Source organism: Macrobrachium rosenbergii, chromosome 7 (assembly GCF_040412425.1).
Source record: "Macrobrachium rosenbergii isolate ZJJX-2024 chromosome 7, ASM4041242v1, whole genome shotgun sequence".
Lineage (NCBI taxonomy): Eukaryota > Metazoa > Arthropoda > Malacostraca > Decapoda > Palaemonidae > Macrobrachium > Macrobrachium rosenbergii.
In genome coordinates this window covers 11,950,001-11,977,500 of record NC_089747.1, presented here as the reverse complement: position 1 = coordinate 11,977,500, position 27,500 = coordinate 11,950,001, and the positions used below count along the sequence as shown (strand labels likewise).

General features: G+C 35.0%; 1 protein-coding gene across 4 annotated transcripts in view; it reads right to left on the bottom strand.

Annotated features, from left to right (window-relative positions):
• LOC136840129 (hexosaminidase D) overlaps positions 1-27,500 on the bottom strand; it is a 586,535-nt gene that overhangs the window by 268,180 nt on the left and 290,855 nt on the right. For 3 of the 4 annotated variants that reach the window (XM_067106532.1, XM_067106539.1, XM_067106531.1), the window contains one exon: positions 18,597-18,709. The exons of the other annotated variant lie outside the window; for it this stretch is intronic. The gene's annotated coding sequence lies outside the window, so the exon portion shown is untranslated. The remainder of the gene's footprint in view (positions 1-18,596; positions 18,710-27,500) is intronic. 4 annotated transcript variants of the gene reach the window in all.

The window sequence follows — 27,500 nt, the reverse complement described above, 5'->3', positions numbered from 1 at the left end:
ATATTTCATTTAAGAATAATACATAACTAATCTAACGGTCGATTATCTTCAGTCGTATAAAATAACCTTTACAATTTAAAAAGCTTTCAGATTACTCTGAAGCTATACTATATGGAAGGTTGTTTCGATACTCCAAGAAACTAGAAGAATATTTTACATATATATAATGTCATGGCTCATTTACTTCGCTTTTAGGCAAATGGTCATTTGCCTGAAGGTATATTGCAGCACATTGGCATGATTTAGTAAATAAATGAAGTCAACAAATGACTGGTTTCCTTATACAGTAGGTAAGTCTCAGTACCAATCCTAAGTCTCAGTACCAATGCTGATAAGCCTCATTACCAATCCTCACAAGTCTCAGTACCAATCCTCGCAAGTCTCGGTACCAATACTCATAAGTCTTAGTACCAATCCTCATAAGTCTCAGCACCAACCCCGATAAGTCTCATTACCAATCCTCACAAGTCTCAGTACCAATCCTCGCAAGTCTCGGTACCAATACTCATAAGTCTCAGTATCAATCCTGATAAGTCTCATTACCAATCCTCACAAGTCTCAGTACCAATCCTCGCAAGTCTCGGTACCAATCCTCATAAGCCTCCAGTACCAAACCTCGCAAGTCTCGGTACCAGTCCTCATAAGTCTCAGTACCAATCCTGATAAGTCTCAATACCAATCTTCGCATGTCTCAGTACCAATCCTCATAAGTCTCAGTACCAATCCTCATACGATCATGCCACATAACCGTAACATATTTAACTATCAACGTTATTCTATTGTCAAATGATTAATTTTTTAAAGAAAATGCTTAAAATCTGCTAAACCTGCTACGGATTTACGTGCGCTTCTGAGCTGGGAGCCCCGTAGGAGTGAAGTGTCGTCGGTGGACCTCACGTGGCGCTCTGTAGAGATCACTAAAGGGTGCTGGCAGTGTCCCATCGCCCCCTAGCTGCACCCGAATTTTAGGTTTTCATTTCACTTCCATTCCCGCTTTCCTCTGCCTTGCTGTTCAGCCTCTCTGACTAGTTCCAACCTTAGATTCTTGTACTTCATTTCTCTTCTTTTCTGGATATCGTCATCTTGTCGTCTAACCACTCCAGCGCCCTCTTTTTAACTGTCTGAAGCGCTGATTGGCCTAAAGTGCCCCCGTGCTTGGCTTAACAGCCTAAATTTCATCAAATTAAATCTTAGCTGTGAATTCAAAAGTAAACAGTCGTTGAGATGTTTTTGTGCTTTTGCAGTCACAACACAAATACACAAGCTGCCTTCGCACGGGGAAATTTTTTAATATTACTTCACACATAATTAATATGAGCTGAAATTCTCCTGGATCAGCTCCTCCTGGCTGATTTGGTGCTTTGGAATTACTAGCGTTTGAGTCTATTGGTTTTTGCATTGCTGGGTATTTTGAGAATTTTAACCAGTGCAAGATATTCCTGAAAATGCTTTACGTGAAGGTTCACCAGTGTAAGTTAATGAAAATGGCTTTACGTGAAGGCTGGACGAGTAGGAATGTATCAAGACACATACATACATACATACATACATACATACATACATACATACACACACACACACACACACACACACACACCATGTTTTGAGATTTTGATATTCCATTTATTCATTTAAAAATATCGCTCGATTGAACTGCCTCAACCTAGCTTATACATCCATTCAGAAAACTTGTTGAGTTCTCGCGTCAATGTGGTTCCTTTAGCACAGGTTAGAGTTTCCAAAGGTATTAAACAAAACACTGGTCTTCAACATAACCTAAGTCTTATAGGTAAATCCCACAGTATTAAATAAATCCCACGGGCAAGCCACATTATAAGTTGGCATTTATGAGTTCTGTATTTCACGCGCACGGCAGCTCAATCTTACAATTCAATATCTCGAAAACATTAATTTAAATTCAAGAGCTGTGATGAATTATCGAGAAAATTAATATCAGAAATACTCATAACTCTTGCGTTTATGAGCTTATGTCATTATTCATACACACGAAGTGAGGTCCGGGTCTCAGAAAAAAACTAGAAAAAAAAAGGCATACCAGCACATGCCAAATCATTACACAGGTACACAGTTTAAACCAATTACCATTTCATAACGGTTTCTGATTCCATCAATAGAGCATTCGGATTGAAAATCTATTGATAGATCATTCACGAGTAAATGAATAAGGTATTAACGGGACTTCCCCATTGGTTCGTTCTGTCGTACCTACTGTTTGCTTAATAAACTCCAGTTGGGACAAAATTATGAATGACACTGATAGCATTTATAAAATATCAATTTAGTTTGTCAAATGGAAGGTAGTGCTTACGCTAGATTTCATCTCTCTCTCTCTCTCTCTCTCTCTCTCTCTCTCTCTCTCTCTCTTAGGTAAGTAGGTACAGTATTATTAGATCGGTGACGTCAAAGGCATCGCATAAAGTCCAACATGACACTAATTACAATAATGTTGGAAGAAAAAAGAGAACAGCATACGGTGATGGAATACAACAGTATCTATCAATTATAAGGTCTCTCTCTCTCTCTCTCTCTCTCTCTCTCTCTCTCTCTCTCTCTCTCTCTCTCTCTCTCTCTCTCTCTCCATGTAACTTCATGGCTATTTATATTCGTCGTTATAACCTGGAGATATCAACCTCTCCTAAAATCAGATCTAGGGAGTTGTAAACAGCCCTTTTTGCGAAAGGTACATCTTGGCAAGGTGAACTCTGACAGAAAAAAAAATGAAATTAGAAATAAAGTGAGAGTAACAAGACGAATATGAAATGCTGAAGGAAATAGGAAAGCTGAGACATCAGAAAATGGATGGAACTGAGGGAAAGAGATGGAATAGAATCTAATATATAAGTGGGGGCCAATAAATAAGAGTCGGTGAGTAACAGCGTACAAATGCGCAGAGAATGAACTGGTACACTTCAGGGTTCAAAATCAGAGCCAAGTCTCTCTCTCTCTCTCTTTCTCTTAGGGCACACACCGGAATAACCTTAAATGCTGTCGTAAAGCTTCAAGGTATTCTAATCCTCTTGAGCGATGTACAGATATGTATGCGGTTACATTGTTTTTTTTCCTTTTTGTAAGCACACTTACGCAGGCTATTATTAACATACAAACTGTGTTGTCATGCGTATATGGAATAATCGTAGATTAGCCTATTTCTCAGTAAATCAGATATTGTATTCTATACGAATACCATCGAGTACGACCATATACTTACTTTATTTCCTATTAAACGATAACCAAATCCATACGGAAACTGATAGGTGCGGTTTGCGTATACTAGAAAGCAAATGACTTTTATTACACGAATACAAATAAAAAGCTTTTTCTGCAGGGACGAGTGAACCATAGGCAAACAAGCAAACAAAGAAACAAACAGTTCGACCGAATTAAAAGAACACAATAAACACATTTCTCTGGCTTGGCAAACCATCGACATTGTTGTTCCTCCTCCCATTCGCTCTGCCTCGCGAGTTCAGTTCAAGGTATATATCCGTAACAGCTGAAACCCTGCAATGTTCCAAGATTCTTCTGAAGACGTTTTATTATAGCAGTTTATCGCTATTACAGGCGGCGGAGAGAGAGAGAGAGAGAGAGAGAGAGAGAGAGAGAGAGAGAGAGAGAGAGAGAGAGAGAGAGAGAGAGTCCTCTGTATATTGCACCTTTTTTGAGAGAGATAGAGAGCTCTGTATATTACACCTTTCTTGAGAGAGAGAGAAACAGAGAGAATGCTCAGTGTATTGCACCTTTTTTGAAAGAGATAGAGAGCTCTGCATATTACACCTTTCTTGAGAGAGAGAGAGAGAGAGAGAGAGAGAGAGAGAGAGAGAGAGAGAGAGAGAGAGAGAGAATGCTCAGTGTATTGCACCTTTCTTGAGAGAGAGAGAGAGAGAGAGAGAGAGAGAGAGAGAGAGAGAGAGAGAGAGAGCTCTGCACATTACAACTTTCTTGAGAGAGAGAGAGAATGCTCAGTGTATTGCACCTTTCTTGAGAGAGATAGACAGGTCTGCATATTGCACCTTTCTTGAGAGAGAGAGAGAGAGAGAGAGAGAGAGAGAGAGCTCTGCACATTACAACTTTCTTGAGAGAGAGAGAGAGAGAGAGAGTGCTACACCAGGAAAGAGAGCCCTGCATATTACACCTTTCCTAACTACAGGTAAGCGTCACACCAGAAAATATACACGAAGGTGGCATCATCAGATAAAATCGAAAAACAAATTAAAAAAAAAAAATTCCATGAGCGTTACGTAGGGGAAGAATATGACGTGCACTTAATGTATGACCTTGTTTAAACCCGAAATTCGCCGGAGCCATGGGACATAAAGCAGATTATTATCGCTAGATATTATTTTTGGACAGATGACTTGGATGCCTGAAAACAAGTTGAGAAAGTTTCACCACCCCCACCCTCTCTCTCTCTCTCTCTCTCTCTCTCTCTCTCTCTCTCTCTCTTCACCTGTGATTTTTTTTGCGTGAGATTTTTCGTACCCAAACAAACAAGGCAGCAGATATAGTGAAGAAGGTTCATAAATTCTTAATTGTGCCTTATTCATAGAACATTCAGACACACCTGCGCCAACATCAAGACTCGCACAAACATCTCGTTATTACAACTTGTACCTACCTTAGTGTGTGTGTAATACACACACAACACACACACACACACACACACACACACACACACACACATATATATATATATATATATATATATATATATATATATATATATATATATACATATATATATTAATATAGACTGATAGATAGATAGATAAATAGATATATGAATATTTTCTTACTGAAATTTGTGAAAATCATACACACACGTGAGTGTGTTTTGTGTGTGTGTGTGTGTATGATCTTCACAAATTTCAGTAAGAAAATATTCATATATCTACCTATATATATATATATATATACATATACATACATATATATATATATATATATATATATATATATATATATATATATATATATATATAAATATAATGTCTTGGACATTTTCGTACTGAAATTTGTGAACAAAATAATACATTGAATAAAGCTCTTCCGTATCCTCATCCATAACAAATCACCGACATTTTCCATTATAAAAAAAATGCAAGAATAACAGTAGGTTGAACAGAACTTACACGAATGAATATCAAAGTCAATGCTTTTAGATATAATCTCCTGGATTAGTGAGAAACAAATTCGTAAATTGGATTCGCGCTTCACACCTATATATGTGGATGTATTTATGGATTGTAGACATGAATTAAGACGGCAAAGAACAGAACGGAAACTAAATAACTGTTCCATGTCATAAAATGATGTGAATCTTGTCTTATAAACTGATGCCAATAGACAGCAATTTCATTTACATCACAATACTGAGAAGAACGAACTAAGTCATAAAATCATTCTTGTCTAAGTTTAGCTAGTAAAGATAGTATACTAAAATATCTGGATTATACCGCACTTATTTACTTAACCAATCATTCATCGATGTTTTACTAATCAATAAACAAGTAATAAATTCGCCGAAGTTTCTTCGGCGCAATCTAGTTTTCTGTATAGCCGCTACAGCGTATAATCAAGGCCACCGAAAATAGATCTGTCTTTCGGTGGTCTCGGTATAATGCTGTATGAGCCTCGACCCACGAAACCTTAACTACACACCGGTGGTGGCCTATCCTATATCGTTGCCAGAAGCACGATTATGGCTAACTTAAACCTTAAATAAAATCAAAACTACTGAGGTTAGAGGGATGCAATTTGGTATGTTTCACGATTGGAGGGTGGATGATCAACATACCAATTTGCAGCCCTCTAGCCTCAGTAGTTTTTAAGATCTGAGGGCGGACGGAAAAAGTGCGGACAGAAAAAAGTTCGGACAGAATAAAGTGCGGACGGACAGACAAAGCCGGCACAGTAGCTTCCTCCTATAGAAAACTAAAAGGAAACATAAACAGGAACTAAAACACTAACGAGACAAGCAATTCATGTTCGTCGTCTCTCTTCAAGACAAAAAGCTAATTACTCGATAAACATCAAGACTTGCAAGAGTTCCCTATCACACCGGCATCAGTAAACTCCCTCCCAACCCCCACTCTCTCTCTCTCTCTCTCTCTCTCTCAGTGTCAAACCGGACCCCCTTCCTCCCTCCCTCCCCCCCGGGTTATCCATTAAGGATTTTTGGCATCCAGGGTTAATACTTAAACCAGGTGTTCATGCGCTCACACCTCGGCGACCTGAGAATCGCCGCAGCTGCTGCTGTTGCCGAAGCTGCTGCTGCTGCTGCTGCTGCGGCTGCTGCCGCTGCTTCGCCCTTCCCTACAAATTTTCGACGAGTCTCTGCATTTGCCGCTTCTTCTTTTTCTTAATTTACATTAAGTCCTGACGTCACGAAGCGGAGACTTTTTATAATGTTGTTATTCTTCGGTATCTGATTTTTTTTTTTGCTAGCTAGGTCTAAAGAAATTTTTGATCTTTTTCTGTTTCTCTTTTTTAGAGAGAGAAGAATCATCTAAAATTTATATGGAATAAATTCAAAATTTATTCCATAAAAATTTTAGATGATTCTTCTCTTTCTTAATTTATACTAAGCTCTGACGTCACGACGTGGTCTTTTTTTTTTTTTTTTTTAAGATTTTATTATGTTGTAGCTCTTACGTAAACCTTAAGTCTTTTTCCCCAACTAAGTCTAAAGAAATAAATGATTTTTAGTTTTCTGTGACTTTGTCTGTGCGTCCGCACTTTTTTCTGTCCGCCCTCAGACCTTAAAAACTACTGAGCCTAGAGGGCTGCAAATTGGTAGGATGGTATGTTGATCATCCTCCCTCCAATCATCAAACATACCAAATTGCAGCCCTCTAGCCTTAGTAGATTTTACTTTATTTAAGGTTGAAGTTAGTCATAATGATGCGTCTGGCAACTACATAGGACAGGCCACCACCGGACCGTGGTTAAAGTTTCATGGGCCACCGAAACGTAAAACTACTTTCGGTGGCCTTGATTATAAGCTGTAGCGGCTGTATAGAAAACTCGATTGCGCCGAAGAAACTTCGGTACATTTTTTACTTATTTTCTATTTGTTTAGAAGTGACCTTCAATAAATTCAAAACTTATTCAGAAAGTAATTTGATTCACAGGTGCGTGCTTTGCACTAAGTAAAAATCGTCCATTTAGATGAAGCTTAGAAATTGTACATTATGACTCTAAATTGATCAAATGTTCGGTCATTTATGCTGTGACATCAGAAGGACCCAAGGATTCTTTTTAATATGATCTGGTATATTAAAAAATTTTTATCTCTACCTTGAATAATTATAAAAGTTGAGGCTTAGAGATTTTATCTTATATATCAGCGAAGTATTTTTTTATTTTTATTGAAGCCAGTCAAACAATCTGCGGAAATCTAATCTGAAATGAATTTGAGCAATAGGGCACTTAGTATCTATATGTTTATACTTGCAAATGAGAAATTAAATATTGACGATCTTCGTATTTTACCATATAATCTATTAGAACAGGTGAAGAGGTTAATATAATCCAATCTAGCTAATTCTTCATTCCAAGTTGGACGTTAATACAGTTAATTCAGTTAATTAACATTGCAGGTGTGCACATCTGGACTGAATCTACACCTCACCATTAATTCAGCTATGAAAGAAATATCACCTACGACAGAGACTAAAATAAATGATTTTTCGAAGAGACTTAATTTACATATATACATATATATATACATATATATATAAATAGGATATATATATATATATATATATATATATATATATATATATATATATATATATATATATATATATATATATATATACATATGATATATATATATATATATAATATATATATATATATATATATATATATGATATATAATATATAATATAGATATATATATATATATATATATATATATATATACGTATATATACATATACATATATATATATATATATATATATATATATATATATATATATATATAGATAGATAGATAGATATATATACACCCACACACATATATATACATGTACACAAAGCTTTCAAGTTTTGAACAGGATATCTTCAAGACGGTTTTCGTAAGAAGTTGAAAACTGGTAATGAAGCAAAGGAGCCCTTGACGAATAAAAGGTTCTCAGTGAATGAAAAAAGAATTTGGGTGCCCCAAGTTCTCACACCAGCCAATTTTTCTTCTTCTTTTCCTTCTTCTTCTTCTTCTTTTTTCTCCTTTGAATCCGCATTCTGTATTTGTTTTCTGCCATGAGCTAAATTTACCGATTTTCCAAACCCAGAAGCGATGGAGAAATAACGGATCCATACATCACGGTAGGAGAATTTTATGTGTATATTTCCAAAACAGAAGGAACGTGAAATATATATATATATATATATATATATATATATATATATATATATATATATATATGTATATATATGTATACACACACACACATGTACGTTCCACTGTTCACCTCATTGTAAACTAACTCTTGCTCTTCTTGGCCATCAACATTCCTCTAAGACATACATACACACACATATATATGCATATATAAATAATATAAATATATATATGATACATACATACATACATACACACACACACATATATATATATATATATTTTATATATATATATATATATATTATATATATATATATATATATATATATATATATATACACACATACATACACACACTCTGCAATAAACTATAAATGGACAGCGCTGTGTACGCTGTGAAAGGTAACTCTCTCTCTCTCTCTCTCTCTCTCTCTCTCTCTCTTCCCGTCCCTAAGCTTTCCATTTGCGTGTCCACCTTGATTCCAAGAGCCTAATGGAATTAGAAAAAGGGTCCCTTAAGGGGTTCAGACCAGATTACAGTGCCAAAATTGCTACTTAGCATTTCACCATTACAGGAAACCTGTAGTCAGCGTTATGTACTGCAAGGGGAAGGGGGCGAAAATGAGAGACTGTATTACTTTATGTTCTCTCTTCCTTGCGGACAGACTTACCTTGTTTTAAATCTTTTAAATCTCTGATACGCATTTCAGTTATCAAGTCTAAAAGAATCTTTCATTGTTAAAATCTTATACATATCTTTTAGTTTTAAATTTCATATATATATTTTCTACGCTTAGGTTCTTAAATACAGGTTTTGCTTTTAAGTGATAAAATCCACTTTTTACGTTTAGATTACAATATCCACCGTCTTTGTTTTAAAATTCATTACAGTTATAAGAATAAACGGCACCTTTTTATCGTAAATTGTAAATATACAGTTTTCGGCCGTAAGTGAAAAATACCTCTCTCACAATGCCAAACAAGATACACGTATTTAGCTCTTTATAAAATATACATTTACGGCATACACTATAACTTTTCAAATCCAAAACAAAACTTTTCACTTTTAAAATTCTATATACTAAAATCTCCAATTTACCTCTTCTCAGCTTTGCATATATCTCGTTCTCTTTTTAAATACTAAAATTCATTTTTCCTTTTCAAATGTCAATAAAAGCTTTCAATTTCTGAACTTACAAAAATATACTCGGCCATTTTATGCGCATCCGTCAAGTGTAAATCTGGAATACACCATGAACTTTAAAATCTCAGAAATATCTTAAACTTTTAAACCTGATATCTCTCTTTAATTTTTAAATTAAAATTCATTTTAATTTTTAAATTAAAATGCAACTTCAAATCTGGGCTACGTATTCAGTGCTCAAATCTGGCATATATTACTTTGAAAACGAAAGATATGTGTTCGATTCTAAAAAGGCAACAAATCAATGCTATTTTTCTTGTTCTTTATTTCCACTCGGATTAAATATTCATTGATATTAAAAAATCTATTATTCAGATCATAAGTTCCAAGAGAAAAGAAAGCAGTCACACTAGAAAAAAATATCAGAAAACAAAATAAAATGAAGTAAACGAAAGAAAATAAGACCCCGACAAGTGAACAGCGCAGAGAAAAATATAAAGAAAATGAGGTGAGGAACGAGAGAAAAAAAAAAACGGAAGATCTAACACGGTTCCGTTACAAAGGTTATATATATATACATATATATATATATATATATATATATATATATATATTGTATATATAAAATATATATACATATATATATATAAAATATATATATATATATATATATATATATATATATATATATATATATATATATATGTAATGTAACCACAATGCCCTCTTAACTTCTCGAATTGTGGCTATTACAATTATATATGTATCTGGTAAAAGTAACCAGTAGATTTACTACACACACACACACACACATATATATATATACATATATATATATATATATATATATATATATATATATATATATATATATATATATATATATATATACTGTGACAAAGGGAGACACATACTGGACTGGAAGTTCTCAATCATCTTGGCCAAAAATTTAATATTTTTATTTACAGAAAAACAACTAGCGGATCACTTGGTGTCTATAATAACGAAGGAAAATAAGTAAAAAATAAATAAATAAATAAATAAAAGTGAGAGAAACGTCTTACGCCCTCTGGATCAATCGGAGAGAAAGATGGAAAAAGGGAAAAATAACACCAGAGGCAGTTATTTGAGGACGCCCATAAACGGATAATTGGGTGTGTATAGAAGGGATTTTGACCAGTGAAATCGGTTATTTATGTGAGATGTTCTCCCTTTCTTTCTCTCTTTCTCTCTCTCTATATATATATATATATATATATATATATATATATATATATATATATATATATATATATATATATATATATATATATATATACATACATACGTGTGTGTGTGTGTGAATAAATAAAGAGTTGTATAAATACAACAGCCATTATGAGGCAAACCATGTAACCTGCGAAATACTTTCCCAGATTTTTACCTCCACTATCTTTCTCTCTATCCCTTTATCTCTGTCTCTCTTTCTCTCTTACGTAGAACGAGGATGGATGAGGAGGAGGAGGAGGAGGAGGAGGAGGAGGAGGAGGAGGAGGAGGAGGAGGAGGAGGAGGAGGAGGTAGTAGCATCAGCTTGAAAGGCGCAATCTAAAAACACCCAGGAAACATCCTGAGGAAAAACCATCCATTCTTCATCTTCGCGAGAGAGAGAGAGAGAGAGAGAGAGAGAGAGAGAGAGAGAGAGAGAGAGAGAGAGGGGTGATGGAGAGAGGGGTGATGGGGAGGAGGGTGGGGTGGGGGTAAAACTGGAAGTCGAGGAAAACCAAACAAACGAGGAGACGAGGTGCAATTTCAAACCACAAATTAGAAAACGTGACTTTTTCTGCCGGGAGAAAAGAGAGCGAGAGAAAAAAATAAAAATAAGAAAAAAAGAAAGAAAATAAAACTGGACATAAGCAAACAAACGGCGGTCTCACAAACCCACGAAAATAAAATGGTTCTTTTTTTTTACAGCTAAACGATTCGTTTAGATTAACGTCAGATCTAATTGTATAAATGTGTGAACACTTGCCGTCTTCAAATGTATTGCATTAATAACAATAACAATAACAATAACAATAACAATAACAACAGCAATAATAATAATAATAATTAATAATAACAATAATAATAATAATAAATAAATAAATACGTAAATAACGGTGAAATTCATAATTTTTGTCTGTTAAAATAAATTCAATTCACTACGGATATCTGTCAAATGGCTGCCAAGCCTTCATGAACAATGATCGACCACTGTAGATTTTATTACTCAGTGCATTTCTCTTAATATTAAGAGGATGAATAATAATAATGGATAAGATAATGATAATAATGATGATGATGAAGGTACATCAAATCTAACGCTAGTGGAACCGATGCGCAACATATACTTTTCGTTAACCAGAGAATAATAATAAAAAAGGTGAGCTCACAATACCTGATGTTTTTACACAATCCCCACATTGTGACTGAGATTTCGGGCATGCAGGCTCTCTCTCTCTCTCTCTCTCTCTCTCTCTCTCTCTCTCTCTCTCTCTCTCTCTCTCTCTCTCTCTCTGCCTGTCTCACACATACACATATATATTTTATATATGTATAAATATATATATATATAATATATATATATATATATATATATATATATATATATATATATATATATATAATAAATAAAACTGCCAAAGCATTTCAAAACCTGGACCCCAAAAAACATGAAAAAAAACAACACTGGCGAGATACGAAAATTTTCTAGAAAATACCTCAAGGAAAAAGAACGATAAAAAAAACACCGAATACTTAAACGATTGTCTTTAGATAAAAAAAAGGATATCTTACACGAATAAGAATAATAATAACGATAACAACAGAGACTGACCATCACCATTCAGGCGCTACACTGCTGACGACGGCGCTATCAACCAGGAAAACATCCCTTTGAGTGTTCTAGAGGAATTTTGATAAGGCGATTAAACTCGAAATCTCTTGCAGCCTTAACATACTTGTCAGCGATTAATACCCTCCCCAAGGCCACATAATGGACGAAAGGTTCCCAATAAAAGACTTGTAAATAGAATTCAACACGAACCACGGAAACCTCTCTTCAATGGCCTGTGAGGGAAGGCTTTTCATGCGAGCGTTCGTAGCTATTTACACTTGTAATACCTCAGGGATTTTTTTATCCATTCTTGCTATTGAAATAAGCTCGTCTCTGGTCATCTTGCTTAATGAGAGCAGCGTATGGTAATAGCCTGTAATTTACGGATTTGAAAAACCATGCGACTCGACATTTTTGTGTTATTTTTCCTTAGTTGTGAAGTAATTGTTTGAAACAAAAATTTAAGAAACTTTAAAAGGGTTTTGGGATTTAAATCATTACCGTGTTCCATTTTCTTTGTTTGACATAGGATATTCCGCCAAGTTCTCTACAATTCGAGTCTCGAAGCATTAAACTGGCAATAGTAACGATTCTAAAGAAATGCCTATAATGGTGCATTTATCGGGCATTAGAACTCTCTCTCTCTCTCTCTCTCTCAGCGTCGCCAAAATGAATCATAATCAATCTCTCTCACATTATAAGAGAACTTACCGACAGCGGCACGCTACTTAAAACAAAATTCTCATTGACGTACGCTATAACTAACTTTTAAATGGTTTATACCCAAGTCTTGAAGACAACATCATGAACGTACAAGCATTAACCTAAGAGTTCGATTCATACCTGCATACATGCAATAATATAAAATACGCTTGTGGAATGGAATATAAAATTTAGGCCAAATGCCAAGCGCTGGGACCTATGAGGTCATTAAGCGCTGAAAGGCAAGTTGAGAGTAAAATGGGTTTAAATGAAATAATTGTTAGGAGAGGGTAGACAGCAAGATAGTAACGTACTTGTGAAACTATATAACTCTTAACTGCTCCTTTCTACAGGAACGTTGCTCAACATGGGACTAACCGACCATGGTAAAAAAAGTATTTTATCAGTGGATATATTATACCACGATACCTTGAAATCTGATCCACAATATACACTACGAGCCTTTTACGACATACACCCACACAACACGTGTGAATGCCGTCTTAACCTTTAAATCTGATTAATGTAATCTGGCATCGCACAGAGTATGGCCACTGACAATAAACCTTTCAATTTAGAGGTCAATTTGGCAAGTGCTTCATTTGTTTATTTTATTGATCTAATTTGTAAAGTGGCGTCGTGACAACAATGGCCATCGACGTCTTTCTCAGAAGAATTCAGTTCAATAGAGCGACGGAAATGACACGGGGAATGAAAGATGCAATAATAATGATGACAAGGAAAATACATGTAACTGCAACTGCGCATGCGTCACGCACAAATATATGCGTGCTTGTGCATTCTCAGATAGAATATATTGACGAATGGCTCCCCCCTTTGGTTGTCAAGGGCCTAACAGCGATCCACTACAGTTGATTAACCCCCTGGCATACAGTTCATTACTCAGGTGTACAGGTGTGCAGGGGGTTTAACAGAGCGCACCCATATTGCCTTGAACTCGTCCGTTATTCGAACTCAGGATATCTGATTAGTGAGGCAAGTGCATTACCATTACACCGCAAGGCATAGAAGAGAGCGAGAGAGAGAGAGAGAGAGAGAGAGAGAGAGAGAGAGAGAGAGAGAGAGAGAGAGAGAGTTTCTCAATTTCGGTTTTTCGGCAGGAATAGGATTTCCGGTAATTAGTTCCTTTCAATAAAAAATTGAGCCTCTTTCTAGCCAACATAATTGCTCTCTCTCTCTCTCTCTCTCTCTCTCTCTCTCTCTCTCTCTCTCTCTCTCTCAATCCAAAGCGTAACCACCGTAAACGATTTCTCCGCGACAATTATTTTCTTTTCGTCAAACTAAAAATTTTTCTCAAACACCATGCGCGACTCACTTCAAAATCAGAACGCAAAAAAAAAAAAAAAAAAAAAAAAAAAAAAAAAAAAAAAAACCAGACCAGACATGTCCCAAATGAGGAGAGCCAATAGCAACCACAACATCCCTCCTCACAAACATCTACGCAACTCTTCTCCTAAACCTCTCTGGTATCTGTCGTTCGAATGGTCGCCATGTCGCACAATCAAGCGGGGAATGCCACTTAATTACGCTCTGGCTTTTCCTTGGTTCCATTTTGCGCGCGCGCGTGCGTATGTGTATGTGTGTTTGTGTGCTGTTGCAAAGACTGCATTGCTTCCTCCATGTGCCATATCTCACGAAGACCCGTGAACATTTCGTAAACATTCGTTCTATCCACCTCCCGAATTCGACATGTAGCCTACTGTACATTTACCACCAGCTTATTTCTGTAATTCCTGTAACCTGCTGTTATTTCTTTCAAATGAACGCCATATTCTTTGGAAGCTTGAATTGCAAGTCAATGGCTCATGTGGGCTTGCTTCATATGAAGAGGGTTCATCTTCTGAATAATAATAATAATAATAATAATAATAATAATAATAATAATAATAATAATAATATGTTTTACTCGTTATTAAACTATGGCTTCCCTCATCGAGGCAGTTTAGACATGGACCTATTCAAATTTCATACTATTTACAGTGACCAAATATCCTATACTATAGCTCAAGAAGAAGAAAAGAACTGCGTCGCTTTCTCAACGCTATCAGCACAACTCGGAAGTGGCAAAAATATACATACTTTATAAAATGAAAAGAAAATGCAAACAAAGAGAATTAAGAGAGGTTTTTCACAATAAAAAGGCTTCCAGAACAAAGAATAAAATAACGAACACCTGGCAACATCACACGACTAGAGGATACACTTTTTCTCTCTCTATTTAGTTTAGCGTTTTATAACAGCTGGTTATTTCAGTAACGCAGATAAACAAATGTCCAGCTTTTGGGAAAGTCACTAGAGAGAGAGAGAGAGAGAGAGAGAGAGAGAGAGAGAGAGAGAGAAGAATAACATTTTACTAATCCCTGAAAATCAAAGAATATCACGTTCTTTTCACAACCATCAAAAATTTGCCAAAGATCAATATTCGTTTTAGTACTTTACCTGGCTTTGATCTTCGCATACGAATCACTTGAAGACATGACCAAAATATAATAATAATAATAATAATAATAATAATAGTAATAATAATAATCCCCGTAGGGGGGTAGCGCCGTCAGTGCACCTCACACGGTGCACTGTAGGAATTACTTAAGGTTCTTTGCGGCGTGCTTTCGGGCCCTAGCTGCGACCCCTTTCATTCCTTTTACTGTACCTCCTTTCGAATTCTCTTTCTTCCATCTTACTTTCCAGCCTCTGATAAAAAATTGATTCATAGTGCAACTGCGCGGTTTTCCTCCTGTTACACCTTTCAAACACTTTGCTGTCAATTTCCGTTTCAGCGCTGAATGACCTCATATGTCCCAGTGCTTGGCCCTTGGCCTAAATTCTATATTCAAGTCAATAATCATAATAATAAATTTGAGAGTAATTCTAATGCAATGAAAGTCTCTACCGAATAATAATAATAATAATAATAATAATAATAATAATAATGATAATAATAATAATAATAATAATGGGAGTAAAAATAGCTTTCATCTGACAAAATAATGTCTTTGTAATGTTAAAATCGTCAGCTCAATCACACAGGATCTCGCATACGAACATAACAAAGATTACAGAGACAAGTTCAAAAGAAAGAGAGAGAAAAAACTACAAAACCTCGGCCTTGAATTTTCTTTCATCAAGATTCATAAAGAGTAAATTATCTGGGGTTACAGGGATTAAGATGTCACCTGTGGCAAGGCATTAAATTACCTCCAGGGCAGACGAGATGTTGCTTTAATGAAAGCAGTTGCAAAAGCACCAACACCACCTATTCTCATTATGACAATGATCAGGTATGGACAGATGCTGTCTAATTCTTGCCAGGAAGGGAATTTATGACGATCTTTAAATAGAATCATAAAGAAATCATAAATAAATCATAAATCTCAAACAGAATCATAAAAAGCCAAGCCAAAATATTTACACCACAAAGAAAGTCAATAGTAAATAATCAAGGACATTGAACGAAAAGAACGCAACAGCCGATGAACAATTATTAAACTAAGTCAATGTTAATTAAACGCATACACAGCTGTTGATGGCATTGCATACCGATGTGCATGCGCAGTGCACACGAATGCATTTACATAGGTCATGCAAGCGATGCGTAACTTGAGCTTCGCATGCACGCTTGTTCCATCCTGTAACTGTATGCGGGCGCTCGCGCGAGTGTGAAGTGTGTACAAAGAAGCGTGACCTGTGAAAAGCCCGATTAAATTGTAAGCGTAGAGTTGCACTCTTGACCCCTTTTAGGTGAAGGAATTATTTTAATACGACGACGCACAATTGTTTAATAATACAGTTACTTAAATTTCCAACATCATATGATAAGCAATTCGAGATGCACCAACATAGAAAAAAGATACTATTGTAACAAACAGATGCTCATAGACAATAGAAAAAAAAACAACGTAATGAATTTGCTTAGGAAAGATAAAACAACAATATTACTTTACAGGGCAACTCATTTGAACAACTAAGACAAAACAACAGAACAAAGACGTACAACATTAAAATAGAGCTCAAGACAACTTTAAAAAATTCGACAGGAAATATTACGTCATTACACTGACATTCGAGGCATAACGATGACAAGAAATGCTTTACATCCGAATGAGAATCACACAGAGAAAAGAGCAACGCAATTTGTTATTCCAAAGATTATGGTTTTAAAATATGATCCCAAAGAACGCTTCCACTAAAAAGTATTCAGAGTACAAGAATCATGAATAGATTTAATAGAGAATTCGAGTTACCATAAAAATTTAAGTTGATTACAGAAAGCTAAGCTGTGCCACTTTGCTGCATCTCATGACACCATTAGAGGGACCGTAAATACACCATATATATATATATATATATATATATATATATATATATATATATATATATATATATATATATATATATATAAATATATATATATATATATATATATATATATATATATATATATATATATACTGTATATGTATATATATATTATATATATATAGATATATATATATAATATAATACATAAATATACATGGAATTCTGACTAACACAGGGGATCAAGCCCAGGGCTTTCAATTGAATGGCAAGGACACTACAAACTGAACCACATAAGTCAGTTGGTAGCGCCTGGGTCCGATCTCGATTTAAGTAAAAAATTTATTTCTGCTCCACACGTGACTGTGTGTTGATTACTTCTATCATATATATATATATATATATATATATATATATATATATGGAGAGAGAGAGAGAGAGAGAGAGAGAGAGAGAGAGAGAGAGAGAAGACACGCATTCTGCAATTTCCTTCAACCACTCTCCCTGATTGTGACCCAGAACCATACAAGATCTTCAGGTCCCTACAGGGCTGTATTCCTACGACAAGAGGGGGCGTTTCGATTTCTGCTGCGGGCGTTGCAATGGGCCCAGGGCAAACTATAAAAAGAAGAAGAAGAAGAAGAAGAAGAAGAAAAAGAAGAAGAAGAAGAAGAAGAAGAAGAAGACGAGGAAAAGAGACAAATAATTACTTCATCTGCTATCTAATTTATTCATGTTCGTGTATTCGTTTGGATATTTTTTTAAAAACATTAAACGAGTTCTTTCCTAACGTTTCAACATCATATTACATTGAATATTCAAATTCAGTTTCCTACATAAGCTTTACTTTATTAAATATTCCAACTGCAGTAGATATTTAAAAGTAAAACTTCTGCTTATGAAATTTTATGATATTATAATTTCCAACTGAAAGCCTGTGTCAGATAAACCCAGGAAAGATATCCTGAGAGAGAGAGAGAGAGAGAGAGAGAGAGAGAGAGAGAGAGAGAGAGAGAGAGAGAGAGAGAGAGAGAGAGATTCCTTAAAAGATACTTCACCATAAAAAATCCTTAATATTAGCATTTCCAGCAGATATACATAAGAATTTCAAAGCGTGTATCAGATGAGCAAAGGAAACACATCCTGACAGAGAGAGAGAGAGAGAGAGAGAGAGAGAGAGAGAGAGAGAGAACAAATTCCATTTACCTGCAAACATCAAAGAGCGTCAGTAACTATACCAGATGCCATTGTTGGGACTTTGAAGTCTCTGTCCTTTCCGTGACCGTTCTCCGCCAACTGTCCCACAAGAACCAGGTAACCTGGAAGCGAGACACATTTGAATTAGGAGAGACCTGTCTTTTTAATTCGGCCTGACTTTATGTGTATCAGGATGTATAATGCACAGCCACACTGACAGACACACGAATACGCACAGACACAAGAAAGTTTTAATGGATACATGTAAAAGGTGGGATGTTTGTTCAGGCATATGTATAAATGATCCTGATACTGGGGGAGATTTTTTTTTTTTTATCTTTTAAACTGATGTGCATTCTTGAATGTGGCAATGACTGTTGTCTTATTTTTCTCTATAGATCTTTTAGGAAATGGTTTACTAGTGAGAGAAGATGGATCAAGAGGGTACATACTAAGCTCACTGGCCTTTCTTAATGGGATAGATCATAAGCCCCATAAACACTCTTTAACTCACACCTGAAGCTAACACTCATTCAAGGCTGGGTCGACTGTAAGAACAGTCTGGGATCGAACTACGGACCTAAGGAATGAATGCAAGCAAGCCCAGTGTTCAATCAATGACCTATATATATATATATATACGTATATATATATATATATATATATATATATATATATATATATATATATTATATATATACACATATATATATATATATGTATATATAATATATATATATATCTATATAATATAATATATATATATATATATATATATAGGAAAATATAAATATATAATATATAGTATTACTAGGTATATCATTGCTGTTTGCAACGGAACGAACTTTCGGACAATATCCCATTTTCTTAAAAGAGTTGAAAAGGTCTACTCTTTTCAAGCACATAAAAAATGCATACACAATATATCACACTCACATATATGTATTCAAGTATCTAGGGTACATATGAGCAAAATATATATACTTTCGGATGAAACCAGTATTCCCAATTTTCTTCATACAGCCCCAGCCACAACAGGTCTACTATATTTTCAGTTCTTGACAATATATATATATATATATATATATAGCTACATATAAAAGCATATATATACTGTACATAATGCATCACATATACATACACACACATATATGTAAATATATATATACAAGTATATCATATACATATATATAATGTATATAAAATATTACACACATATATATATATATATATGTATGTGTATATATATATATATATATATATATATATATATATATATATATATATATATATATATATATATATATATATATATATATATATATATATATATATAAATATAAAACATTCAACTGCAGTCAAACAGTCAGAGAAATGCAGAAAAAGAACCCTTTGTTGATTACCCGCGTGAATGGAAATAGGAAATTACTTGAATTTTTAGTCGGATTAAACTTTTCTATTCAGGATAGGGCTACGGCCTTCGCAAAAACCTCCTAGTGCTTTTTACTATAACAATTATCAACGATACGTTTACAAAATAATAATAATAATAATAATAATAATAATAATAATAATAATAATAATAATAATAATAATAATAATGCTAAGAGATTCACAATTTCGTGAAAAACATGTGTAATAAAAATCCACAATTATATAGTAAATTATATAATTGTGGATTTTTATTACACAATAATAATAATAATAATAATAATAATAATAATAATAATAATAATAATATTCATTAGAGATTCATGTATCTTTAATAATTAATAATAATAAAACATAATAATAATAAAAAATCCACAATTAATAAAAATTATATTATAAATTGTATAATTGTGGATTTTTATTACACAACAACAACAACAACAACAACAACAACAACAATAATAATAATAATAATAATAATATTCATTATTATTATTATTATTATTATTATTATTATTATTATTATTATTATTATTATATTACCTATTCCTACCGCCACATGTATCTTTAAAAAGAAAGGAAGGAAAATGGTTACGGTAATACAATCCTGAACTACCGATCCAAGAAGTTACTTAAAGTGGTTAATAACAATCATTACCACTGCTACACAAATAAAAGAACCACGAAATAAGAAGCAAAGCAACAGGAGCTGAGAGTCATTAATCACTAACATTTTAATGGCTGACTGATTGATAGACTTATTACCTGAATAACTTTCAATCACGCAGTTGCATCATATGGTTATTTTCTCATCGACGTTCAAAAGCTTATATTAAAAAATGAAATATAGCCAAGAACATCAAGATATTAAGAGCTTATTCATGTAAAGCTAAAATAAATGTCAAAAAGTATCTTAGTCAAGACTTTCTTTCTTTCCTATTACCTACTGTTATTTTTTTTCAAAAGAACACCATCTTCTTTGGAAGTTTGAATTTCAAGTCAGTGGCCCCTATGGTGGGTTTGTTCAATATGAACAGGGTTCATCTTCTTGAATAATAATAATAATAATAATAATAATAATAATAATAATAATAATAATAATAATAGTAATAATAATAATAGTAGTAATAGTAGTAGTAGTAGTAGTAAAACTTCATTAAATAAAAAATAAAACTAATAAAAAGACACAATAATAATAATAATAATAATAAAACTGCATTAAATACAAAACAAAACTAATAAAAAAACTTTATAAAAAGTTCTAAAAAATTCAAATGATGTATCCTATAAAACTCTACAAAATAAAAATGGGAAGTCTCCTTATCAAATGATTCTCCATGTACAGCTTCTAGGATATAAAAAAAGAAATACCCCTATTCAGGAGATTAAAAAAAAAAAGTGAAATATTAAAAAACAGAAATCTCTAATAAAGAGATCATTCATGTAAAGCTTTTAACCGATCGGTAAATCAGGCAGAAAATTCATTTTTTTTCCTTCGGAAATTCATCGCATCCGTTCCTGATACTAATCGGATAAAAATGAGAATGATTAGTGATAGGAAGCCTCCCTTAATTACGAAGGGAAATTTGCAAGTTAACCTAATTTTCCGGTTAAAAGGCAGCTGGGCGTTTCACACGATACTGGAGACCTCTGTTCTTTTTTTTTTTTTTTTTGATAGTACTTTAATTTCTTTATGGCAGTAGAATTTTCAAGGGGACACTCTTGCTTGGAGTGCTCTCTCTATCATCTCTCTCTCTCTCTCTCTCTCTCTCTCCATTTTCACTGTATCACACAGCAATTATTGTAAAATCTCTCTCTCCCTCTTTAAGCAGTAACTTTAAGGGAATTGTAATTTTCCGTTACAGCAGTAATTTTGAACCCCCCCTCTCTCTCTATTTTAACTGTATCACACGGCAATAATCATTTCTCTCTCTCCGCCTCATTAAGCAGTAACTTCAAGGGGAATTTTAATTTTACATTATAGTACATCAGCGATTTTGAATCCCCCCCCCCTCTCTCTCTCTCTCTCTCTCTCTCTCTCGATTTGAACCATATCACACGGCAATAATATATATCTCTCTCTCTCTCTTTCTCTTTAAGCAGTAACTTTAAGGGGAATTGTAATTTTACGTTATGTTTGAATCTCTCTCTCTCTCTCTCCACTGAAACAGCAATTTCGATTCCAACTGTACTATACAGAGATAATTATTAGTCTCGCTCCCTCCACTAGTAACTTTGGTGTAGATTTTAATTTTATCCTACAGCAACAATTTTTAACCTCTCTCTCTCTCTCTCTCTCTCAGTGACTACAATCTCGAGTATAAATTGTTACATATTTGGCTCACTTTATTGTTTGAATCGTAAATATAAGATAAACATTCATGCATCGTGTCCTTTACCGGTAGAGTATAAAAACATATGGCCACTATAATTTCTTTCGCCCTCTCCCTATGCCCAAATAAATGTATACAATGTGTTTTTATACAGTACATAATGCAACCAACGAAAATATCCACTACAATTGTTGTTAGTTGCACAGCTTTCATTTTACAATTTTCAGAAGTACCATTATTGTTTCTTTTGCTTCTTTCTAATGTACACCATATTCTTTGAAAGCTTGAATTTCAGGTCAGTGGCCCCTGTGGGTTTGTTCCATATGAATGGGGTTCATTTTCTGAATAATAATAATAATAATAATAATAATAATAATAATAATAATAATAATACTTGCGTTTACATATGCATACCTTTCTGCACATATATACATAATCTTATCTCTCTCTCTCTCTCTCTCTCTCTCTCTCTCTCTCTCTCTCCCCACCACAACGCGAGACGTATACCACTCCGACCAAGTTTTGAATCCTGAATTTTCACAACCACGAGGAAAGTTGCCGTCTTGTAAGCACTTGAATCAAAAATGGGATATCCCGAACTTCCTTATTAGTTGCCTGGGGTACGACAGAAAAAAAAAAAAACCTTCCTGCTCCTCTCCCGCAACCAACAAAGGACCCGGGACCAGGTTTTGAAGTGGCTGAGTTTGGCGGAATGTAGCCGAAATTCTAGGCGTGAGCGTTTCCAACCGTCGAGCCGATGGGACATTCGCCATGTCTGCATTTAAAACAGTGGCTGGCAGTCGCTTTCTCGTACCCATATTCACCCCCCCAAAAAAAGGGGGGCGATGGGGGCAGGGGAGGAATACGATTAAAAAAAAAGAGACTAATCCCTTTACAAAAGGAGGCTTATGGGCAGACCTGCACCTCACAGTTTTATGGACATTTTCATGAGCCGAGAACTTAATTACAGACAAAACGTACTGAATTAGCTCACGAGAAGGAAGGGGCGGCGGGGAGAGAGAGAGAGAGAGAGAGAGAGAGAGAGAGAGAGAGAGAGAGAGAGAGAGAGAGAGATACGAGGAAAAAAGCTGGCTAATCCCTTAAAGAGGACAAGGTTATAGGAAGACCTGCAACTCGCAATTTCATGGACATTTTAATGAGCCGAGAACTTAAAAAAATAAAAAAATTAAAAACTTACCGACGTGTCTCACGGATCTGAAGAACGCCCTCGAATCTGGAAGCTTCTTGGAAGGAGGCAATAAAATCACGACAATTTTCCTCAATGAGCACAGAACAGAAAATACTCGGAAACGACCCTCATTGCCCAGAGAAAGGAAGCCTCGTAGCACAAAAGGGAAGGACATTCGCCGGAAGAGGTCGTGAAAAGGAAATTGAAGAGGGGATAAGTGGTGTTTGGACAGATACCCCAGAGGCTGGAAGGGGCCGCCCTTTGCATAAAATATTTCATTCATGAAGTCTGGAGTGCATGAGTATGAAAAACAGTCCCTCCATTTGCAGACGGTTTACTGTGCAGTAACGCTCGAGAGAGAGAGAGAGAGAGAGAGAGAGAGAGAGAGAGAGAGAGAGAGAGAGAGAGAGAGAGAGAGAGAGAATCACTAGCTTACCGTCATCTCTAAACTGGAAATAACATACCCATTCACGTTCTTGAATTTTTATAAGAATTAAATGACACAAGAACATTAACATGTGTTGCAATATCTGAGTATTTGCGACAGCTGAGTAAACGAATGCTTACAAATGCTCCTTCTTGCATTACGTAAACCATGATCGTAAATATGAAAGGTTTGCTCTGCATCAAGGATTACGGTTGTGTCTCATGACCGTAATTACGAAAGTCTACGAAGCCAGAACTTTTTAAGAGAAAAAATAAACACGCATATGCTCTGACAAATTATTATTATTATTATTATTATTATTATTATTATTATCCTGAATGAGCAAACATTTACACGGAACAACAGCAAAATTAAACTAACATGAAGATTGCCCTTTCAAAGAATGGGAGGCCAATATGTGGACAAAACGAGAAAACTAATTCAAAGGAAATAACAAATGAACACAGATGAATTAAAATATAAATAACAATCTAAGGCAATGGTGCAACGCGCTTCCAAGAAGTATCAGAATTTAACAGTAGAAGGAATGAAGGCCATTTTGTACTGGGAAATGTGTCAGCATGGACACTGAACAAATTCTATACACGTTCCACAAAGCCGGGCACACGCTTTACTTCTCTGGGGCATAGGTATTAAGAGATGCTAACTCAAATTCCCTTTGGTAATACGGAGATGGTCTATATCATGATTACTTTTGTTAGAAAGGAGAAACCACCACTTCGAACACTCAAGGAATCTGCTGACATCCAGACAGACTCAGAATATACACAAATTAGAACGAAGGCCAAGCGCTGGGACCTATGAGGTCATTCAGCGCTGAAAGGAAAATTGAGAGTAAAAATTACAAAGGTTTTTCTCGCAGTTGCACTATGAAACAATTGTTGGGAGAGGGTGGAAAGTAAGGTGGAAGAAAGAAAAATATGAACGGAGGTACAGTAAAAGGAATGAAAGGGGTTACAGCTAGGGGCCGAAGGGACGCTGCAAAGAACCTTAAGTAACGCCTACAGTGCAATGCGCGTGATGTGCACTGACGACACTAACCCCCTACGGGGGACATCCAGACAGGAGGAGAATACTCCAGTAATTACGGAACAAAGCTGTGAAGCCATGTGGGCTTATTACCATTATGTATATGAATAAAGGAAACCCCACGAATGATAACTAGTTTTTTTTAGCAGCACCAGGTAATGTGATTTAAAGTGATTAATAATTATTAGAATCACCTAATACGGCATTGCTTATAAAAATGACATCATGGAACAGGAGCACGGTACAAGGTTCAGTTACTCAACAAAGTAGTGCTGCTGGAACTGAGCCTTTGTCTCAAAATTATGACAACACAGCTTACTGGTCCCGTTCAAGATCTTCGAAACGGTTAGTAGCATCCTAATTTCGCACTCGGGGTTGGGTGAGGGAAGGGCGATTAAATGCAGTTACAATGGCATAGTTTATATCCTGGATTATATAATTTGACTAAATACTATAGTCCCAGATCACTACCTTGCGGAATACCAGACAAGACAAGTCTACTATCACTTATTACACCATAAAAATATGATTAATCAAGTCACAGGCAACACGAATATCAATCTGAGAGGTATGAGAACACTACCATGTGGAATACCAAGACAAGATACGTCTCCTATCGCTTAAAAGATAAAAAAATATGGCTAATCAATTTAAAGACAACACGTCAACTTGAGCATGTCTGAGGTCGTCCTTTTTAAAGATGCATTAGACGTAACAAAGTATATCCAAAAGGGTGTCAAAAGCACTCAACTGTCTAACACAGACAATAAGGAAGTGTCTGGGTTCACGGCATGCAATTAGGACCGGAAGAACAACTTTTCGGCGACCTTTGAGAGAGAATGTTGGAAGGATGGAAATTTGGTCCGTAATTGTTGGCAATTAGCACTTATATAGCCTGTTTGGCGCAGGCACCTAAGAGCATACTTTCCGCTGGTCTGTAAAAATCATGTTATCGTTATCATTTCTACCGAAGGAAATTAAGTAAAACATACCGGTGGCAATGAAATACTGGACAATAACGCCGACGACATTTGATAATCATGATATCAATAAGGATGTCTTAAAACATCTTTTACTAATATTATCAATATATACAAAGAGAAAATAGAGGCCATTGTATTCTCGAATTTCCCAGATAAATGCTCAAATGAGCAGAACCGTTAACAGTAAACAATAATTCTCAGAATTTGCCATGAGGTTATGGGTAGCATTTGTTTCACTAATTACACATTACTGCCCTGCATTGAAACGGACAAATACAACTTTAATAATAATAAAAAAAATACTTTTAAAACAATGTTAGAATACTTGACCGGCTGAAAGATAAATCAGGCAACGAAAAAGTACAAAATAAATACATCACTTCATACACTGTGCAACGAATGTTTATATATTTCTCCCAGGAACACAATTAGCATAATTAGATATCAAGATAAATGGTTATATATAAGACCTCGTTACAGAGAGAGAGAGAGAGAGAGAGAGAGAGAGAGAGAGAGAGAGAGAGTATAGATGCATCTTGAAAGGAAAAGGAGATAGGTAAAGAGTGAGAGATAATAATAAGATGAAATATTAGAGAGAGAGAGAGAGAGAGAGAGAGAGAGAGAGAGAGAGAGAGAGAGAGAGAGAGAGAGAGTATAGATGCATCTTGAGAAGGAAAAAGGAGATATAGGTAAAGAGTGAGAGATAATAATAAGATGAAATATTAAGAGAGAGAGAGAGAGAGAGAGAGAGAGAGAGAGAGAGAGAGAGAGAGAAGAGAGAGAGTATGGATGCAGAAGGAAAAGGAGATATAGGTAAAGAGAGAGAGATAATAATAAGATGAGTATAGATGCATCTTGAGAAGGAAAGGAGATATAGGTAAAGAGTGAGAGATAATAATATAAGATGAAATATTGAGAGAGAGAGAGATTATGGATGCATCTTGAGAAGGAAAAAGGAGATATAGGTAAAGAGTGAGAGATAATAATAAGATGAAATATTAAGAGAGAGAGAGTATAGATGCATCTTGAGAAGGAAAAAGGAGATATAGGTAAAGAGTGAGAGATAATAATAAGATGAAATATTAGAGAGAGAGAGAGAGAGAGAGAGAGAGAGAGAGAGAGAGAGAGAGAGAGAGAGAGTATGGATGCATCTTGAGAAGGAAAAAGGAGATATAGGTAAAGAGTGAGAGATAATAATAAGATGAAATATTAAGAGAGAGAGAGTATAGATGATCTTGAGAAGGAGGAGAGGTAAAGAGAGATAATAATAAGATGAAATATTAAGAGAGAAAGAGAAGTGAAAGAGAGAGATAAGGTAAGAGAGAGAGAGAGAGTATAGATACCATCTTGAGAAGAAAAAGGTGAAAGGAGAGAGATGTCTTAAGAGAGAGAGAGTAGAGAGAGAGAGAGAGAGAGAGAGAGAGAGAGAGAGAGAGAGAGAGATTTATCTTGACAAGGAAAAGGAGGTATAGTTTTAAAGAGTGAGAGATAATAAAAGGT